Raw genomic sequence first — 6,471 nt, 5'->3', positions numbered from 1 at the left:
CACCCGAGCACTTATATTTCTTATAAGCCTGTCTCTTTTTTAGCAATACTTTTTTCAGTTTCTTTGTCGAGCCACTTTGGGCGAGCCTGATTTGGGGGACGTCTGTCTAATTTTACTAAATATTCTGTGTCTGTTTCATTTGTTTTACTCTTTATCATTCTAGCTAAAGACCTGATAGGATCCTGATCACACTTTGACTTAAAATGTTTAATGAATGCCTTCTTATAAGCTTCATATTGGTTATTATCTTCCATTTGCTGGACATTTATTATAAGCCTAGCTCTACCCTTCTCAGGATTTACATTTTTGTTTTTTAGAATTTATATTTTCCTTTTCTTCATCTGTTTTATTTTTACTTATGTGTCAATCAAACTGAGAAACCCTTTAACTCCTATGGTGTTTTCATCGCCTGTGAATTTGGAAATATCGACATTCCAGGTATGAACCTCATGTCTAAGAGTGCCACCCGTATTCATACCTTCAGTGTTTTTAAAGTCGATTTGAATCAACTGCCTTACATACGCTTCCTCCACATACGTCAACCTCGTCTTCCTTGTCAGTCCTTGGTTCACTACCTCGTTGTCCCTCGTTCACTGTTGCTTGTAGTGATTGTAGACCCTTTCGTTCACTGTTGATTGTAGTGGTTGTAGACACCTGCGTTCACTGCTGCTTGTAGAGGTTGTAGACACCTTCGTTCACTGCTGCTTGCAATGGTTGTAGACCCCTTCGTTCACTGTTGCTTGTAGTGGTTCCCTCTTAATCAGCATGCGCGTGGCTGCGTGGTTGTGTTTGTGGTTATGGTTGTGTTTGTGCACTGCGTGGTGTACCCTTACACTCGTAGCCGTATCTTGCACTCAGTCTTGTAGTTTGATGCATTCACCAATTTTGTTTCCTCGGAAGCGTTTTCTATTCACTCGTTTCGTCTCTAGCTACTCGCCACTAGTGGTTTATAATTCTGTTTACTGTTCCCCTTCTATGGTTTTGTTTTCGTAAGTATGTCTTTCACCATATCTTTGTGTAGAAAGTAAGTAATATTTCTTGATGGAGTGAATTAAACGGGGGTAAAATATTTTCTTCTCTTCTTCCCAAATAGTATTACACTTGGCTTATCAATTTAGACCAAGGTACTTCCTACTGGAATCCTCAATCCACTCACTAAACCACCTATGCATCTACGTCACGACTTTATTCATCCAATGAGCTTTACTGTTACAGCTAAGTACCTCCCCTAAGGGCGTGACTTTTCCCCCGTGAACCAATAAATTTTTCTCCTCCTCCACCCTTTCTCCAATCAGAAAGATTGTTACAACGTCATGAGAAACACTGATTAGACAAGCAATCACGATATCATCCAGGAATGGCTTACGTTGCATATTGTCACATCAGCATTACAATCTGGCCCCTATCGGTTGTTTATAAATTTTATACGAGGAGCGAGATTATGGAACTGCGCGGCAATTGTTATCAAAACATCTTACACATAAAAATGGAACCCGCCACCTACCCCTCTATCTACCTTATTTGTCTACCTTTTAACTACCAGCCTCTTACACACACACACACACACACACACACACACACACACACACACACACACACACACACACACACACACACACACACACACACACACACACATATATATATATATATATATATATATATGTGTGTGTGTGTGTGTCCTGCATTTTAATGCAGCATTTGTATATATATATATATATATATATATATATATATATATATATATACATATATGTATATATATAAATGTATCTAACGATATATATATATATATATACATATATATACATATATATATATATATATATATATATATATATATATATATATATATATATTTGTGTGTGCGCGCGCGCGCGCGCGCGCGTGTGTGTGTGTGTGTGTGCGTTTGTGTATATATACATACCTGGTATATATATGTATGTATGTATGTATATATATAAACATATATATATGTATATATAATTATATGTATACATATGTATATATGTATGTATATATATATATATATATATATATATATATATATATACATATATATATATATTGTGATTAAAATCAACTGCACTGGATGCTTCGATGATTTTAAGGTAGGAATTCTTGATCTTTTGAAAGATCTTGTAGAGAGGGACTGGATGAAATTATTCATTTATTTTTTTATGAGTAGCATAGCTCACTTTTAGTGCTGTTGTACGCCGACTCGACCAGTTATCTTCTAGTGACAGAGGAAACTGTTGACTAATATTCACCGAAACTCAGAGTTTTTCGCCTCGATCTGAGGGTTCTTCAGGGTGTAGACTCCTGCTTGTTTCTTCAGCCTTCTTCTGACCGTTTTTCAGTAGATTAGATTACAGAGAAAGTTTTCCCCGTGGGAGGAGAGGGAGGCAGGGAGGGAGGGAAGGGAAGGGAAGAGAGGGAAGGAAGGAAAAATGAGGGAGAGAGGTAGCGAAGGAAAAGAGATAGGGAAGAAAGGAAAGAGGAAATGAGAGAGAGAAGAATAAGGGAAGGGAAGGAAAGAAGAGAAGAGGAAGGAAGGGAAGGAAAAAGAGAAGGGAATGATGGAAGAAAGGAGGGAGGAGAGAGAGAGGAAAGGAAAGGGAAGGAAAGAAGAAGGGAGTGAGGAAGGGAGGGAGAAAGAGAGCAGAGAGAGGGGAAAGAAATGAGAGAGGATAGGAAGGAGAGAGGAAGGAAAGGGAAGGGAAGGAAAGAAGAAATGAGTGAGGAAGGTAGAGAGAAAGAGAGAAGAGAGAGAGAGGCAGGAAAGGGAAGGAAAAAAGAAGTGAGTGAGGAAAGGGGGGAGAAAGAGAGCAGAGAGAGAGGAAAGAAATGAGAGAGGATAGGAAGGAGAGAGGAAGGAAAGGGAAGGGAAGTAATGAAGAAATGAGTGAGGAAGATAGGGAGAAAGAGAGAATGGAATCCTCGTCAGGAGCAGCTCGGCACTCAACAAGTGCAGAGAACATCCATTCTAAGGTTCCCACACGAATACAGAACGGAATAGGGTACATTTAATTGATTTTTATCTCTGGTGTATCCGTGATGCAATTTCCAGATGGAAGGATCTTTGTGATTCGAAAACATTTCGGGTTCGCCGCCCGATTGAACGAATCTTTATGGCTTTCAACAAAATGAAGTACCTCACAACGTTTTGAAGACATCCATTCAGTAGCACAAGGTATGTGACCCATACATGATCAACGTTGACTGCGATTTATGTTTTCTTGCAAGTGTATGGGGGAAACAACAATGATTAATAGGTTGGTAATTCCTGATAAGGAACCGTGCGTTCCTAACCTAACCAGATCAAACTAAACCTGACTTGACATTATATGACATGTCATGACATGACATGAAGTGACGTGACGTGGTATGACATTACATAACATGGCATGATGTGACATAGCATAATCAAAATTATACCCTATCGGATTAAGGATATTTTTCTTTTCCCGTTTTCTACCATTTTCGTTGTCTGTCGTGCACAGTGGTGAGAAGGCAGGGCACAGCGGGAAGTTAATTCGACTCTGCTCTCGTAGGAAAGGCACACAAACACACACACACACTTCCCACAAACAAAATCACGCCCACATGCACAAACATTGATCTGTTTGACTACATCTTTCTTGTTAATGCTGATGCTAGTTAGTCTGTTTCTCTCTTCCCAACTAAAGATCGAGTTACAGTCAAGTACCATATCAAACCTCTCGTAAACATTGAGAGAAAAGCTTGATTAAATGCCTCGCTTATTTTTCCTCAGTATCTATGAAGACCTCCTAGGATTTAATTTGGGTCTCTCTTTTCATTATCTTTAGTCTGGGGTATTGCCTGCATGATATTGTGGCAAAGTAGCATACAGTTGATACTTTAGGGTCTATATGGGGCGCCCCTACGGACCAGAGTCACACATCATTTTGTCTGTGATAGTGTAAAACTCTGTACATAGAAAAATTATGACACTTTTATACTACGACTGTCCCTCCGTTATGCTGTCCCCCAGCCCCTTGTTACTGTCCTGTACCATTTCTCTGAATATTCATTTCCTTTTTTCGCTTACCTTCCCTGTGGTGGGGGAAAAAGAATACTGCCCCCAAGTATTTCCACATGAGTCGTAAAAGGCGACAAAAATGGGACGGAGGATGGGATTAGGAGTCCTTCTACCTGTAGCCCCAAAAGGGGACATTCCTAAAAAAGAAAGTAAAGGCATAAGAGGGTCTGGGAGCTTTCCAACCAGTACCCTAAGGTTTGGGTCTTTTAATGTGCGTGGATGTGGTACAGATGAGACTAAAAGGGAAGAGATAGGCTGTATGTTTTTGAGAAGAAAGATGGATGTATTGGCTTTGAGTGAAACTAAAATGAAAGGAAAGGGCAAATGTGAGTTTGGGAGTGTAGCTGGGAGGTACTCAGGAGTGAAGAGGGGACGAGGGAGAGAAGGGGTGGCTATACTAGTAAGTGAAGAGATAAGTAAGCGGGTAGTGGAGTGGAAGGAGGTGTCATCAATGTTGATGTGAATGAAAGTGAAGCTGGGAAAGGAGATGTGGGTTTTTGTAAGTGCGTATGGGCCTGGTAGTGAGAAGAGCGTAGAGGAAAGGGAGGCTTTTTGGGTAGATATAAATGAGTGCATAGAGGGATTAGGGAGAAATGTCAATGTAGAATTGGGAGACCTAAATGCTAGGGTAGGAAATGAACCAATTGACGGTGTGATTGGGAGGTATGGAGTTCCAGGTAAAAATCGTAGTGGAGAATTGATGGTGGAGATGTGTCTTGAGAGTTGATGATAGCAAATACAGTGTTTAAGAAGAAAGTCAAGCATAAGTACACATGGGAGAGGGTGGTGGATGGAAGGGTGGCAGATAGAGCGTTAATGGACTATATAGTGGTGACCAGGAGTATGGTAGGAAGAGTTAAGGATGTACATGTTCTAAGGGGAGAGAGTGGGGGAATATCAGATCATTTCCTGGTGGAAGGTAAATTGAGAGTGAAGAATAGGTGGAGAAAGAGGAAAAGGGCAGAAGGTAGGGAGGTACTTAGAGTGAACTGCTTAAATGAGGAAAAAAGGAGAATGAGTATAAGAAGGAGTTGAGAGAAGAGTGGGAGAGAGTAAAGGATAGAGTAGAACTAGAGGTGGAGGAGGAATGGGGATGGTTCAAGGAGGGAGTCATAAGGTGTGCAAAGATGGTGTGTGGAACAAGGAGGGCGGGAGGAAATGGAAGGGTAGTGAGTGGTGGGATGAGGAAACAAAGAAGGGTGTAGAAAAGAAGCAAGGATTCATAGATTGGCTACAAATTAGGACGAGGGGATCGTATGAGAGGTACAAAGTAAAGAAAAAGGAAGTTAAGCATAAGATAAAGGAAGCAAAGAGGAGAGCAGATGTGAAATGGGGAAAGAGTATGACAGAAAATTTTGAAAGTAATAATAAGATGTTTTGGGAGGAAATTAAAAGAGGAAGAGGAGGCGAATCAAGTAGAGAAGAAAAGGTAAAAGGTGCAGATGGAGAGATGATGATGGAAGAGAAGGCAGTGAGAGGAAGGTGGATAGAGTATTTTAGGGAGTTGCTAAATGTGAAGGAGGATAGGGAGGGAAAGGTAGTTGCAGTGGGAAGCGCTAAGAAAATGAGAGTGATGAGTGAGGAAAATGGAGGAGATTTAGGGAATGATGAAGTGAAAGCAGCTGTTAAGATGATGAGAGCAGGTAAGGCACCTGGGTTGGATGGATGCCATGCAGAATGTCTGAAGAAAGGGGGTACAATTATGGTGGACTGGCTGGTGAGGTTATTTAATGTTTGTTTAAGAAAGGGTAGAGTGCCGGAGGACTGGAGGAGTGCCTGTATAGTTCTGCTTTACAAAGGAAAGGGGGACAAGTGTGAGTGTAGTAGTTTCAGAGGGATCAGCTTGTTGAGTGTAGTTGGAAGGCTTATGCGAGGGTCTTGATTGAGAGGATTAGGAGAGGAACAGAAGGAGTAATTGGTGAGGAACAGTGTGGTTTTAGGACAGGTAGGGGTTGTGTAGATCAGATTTTTATGGTAAGACAGATATATGAGAAAGCTATAGGAAAAGGTAAGGATGGTTTTTGGTCTTTTATGGATCTGAAAAAGGTTTACGACAGGGTAGACAGGAAGGCACTGTGGGAGGTACTGCAGATATACGGGATAGGAGGAAAGCTGTTAAGAGCAGTCAAGAGTTTTTATGAGAGTAGTAGAGCTTGCGTTAGGATTAGAAATGGAGAGAGTAAATGGTTTGAGGTAAAGGGGGGACTTCGTCAGGGGTGTGTTATGTCGCCCAGGCTGTTCAATCTTTACATGGATGGGGTGGTGCGAGAGGTGAATGCAAGGGTAGTGGGTCAGGGGTTGGAGATGATTAAAGAAAATGGAGAAAAGTGGGGAGGTGAGCCAGTTGTTGTTTGCTGACGACACTGCGCTTGTAGCAGGATCAGAGGAGGGATTGAGGAAGTTAGTGA

The 6,471-nt window shown here is 41.2% G+C and overlaps 2 protein-coding genes across 2 annotated transcripts in view; both read right to left on the bottom strand.

Moving 5' to 3' along the window:
- LOC143031893 (putative N-acetylated-alpha-linked acidic dipeptidase) overlaps positions 1-615 on the bottom strand; it is a 31,633-nt gene extending 31,018 nt beyond the window's left edge. The window contains exon 1 of the mRNA XM_076196259.1: positions 479-615. The gene's annotated coding sequence lies outside the window, so the exon portion shown is untranslated. The remainder of the gene's footprint in view (positions 1-478) is intronic.
- LOC143031916 (putative N-acetylated-alpha-linked acidic dipeptidase) overlaps positions 1-1,137 on the bottom strand; it is an 89,667-nt gene extending 88,530 nt beyond the window's left edge. Inside the window, exon 1 of the mRNA XM_076196305.1 lies at positions 576-1,137. The gene's annotated coding sequence lies outside the window, so the exon portion shown is untranslated. The remainder of the gene's footprint in view (positions 1-575) is intronic.
- Between the last annotated feature and the right edge of the window lie 5,334 nt (positions 1,138-6,471).

Source organism: Oratosquilla oratoria, chromosome 1, assembly GCF_046742065.1.
Source record: "Oratosquilla oratoria isolate Oo_2021 chromosome 1, ASM4674206v1, whole genome shotgun sequence".
NCBI classification, from domain to species: domain Eukaryota; kingdom Metazoa; phylum Arthropoda; class Malacostraca; order Stomatopoda; family Squillidae; genus Oratosquilla; species Oratosquilla oratoria.
This window is presented reverse-complemented; position numbering and strand designations above follow the sequence as displayed.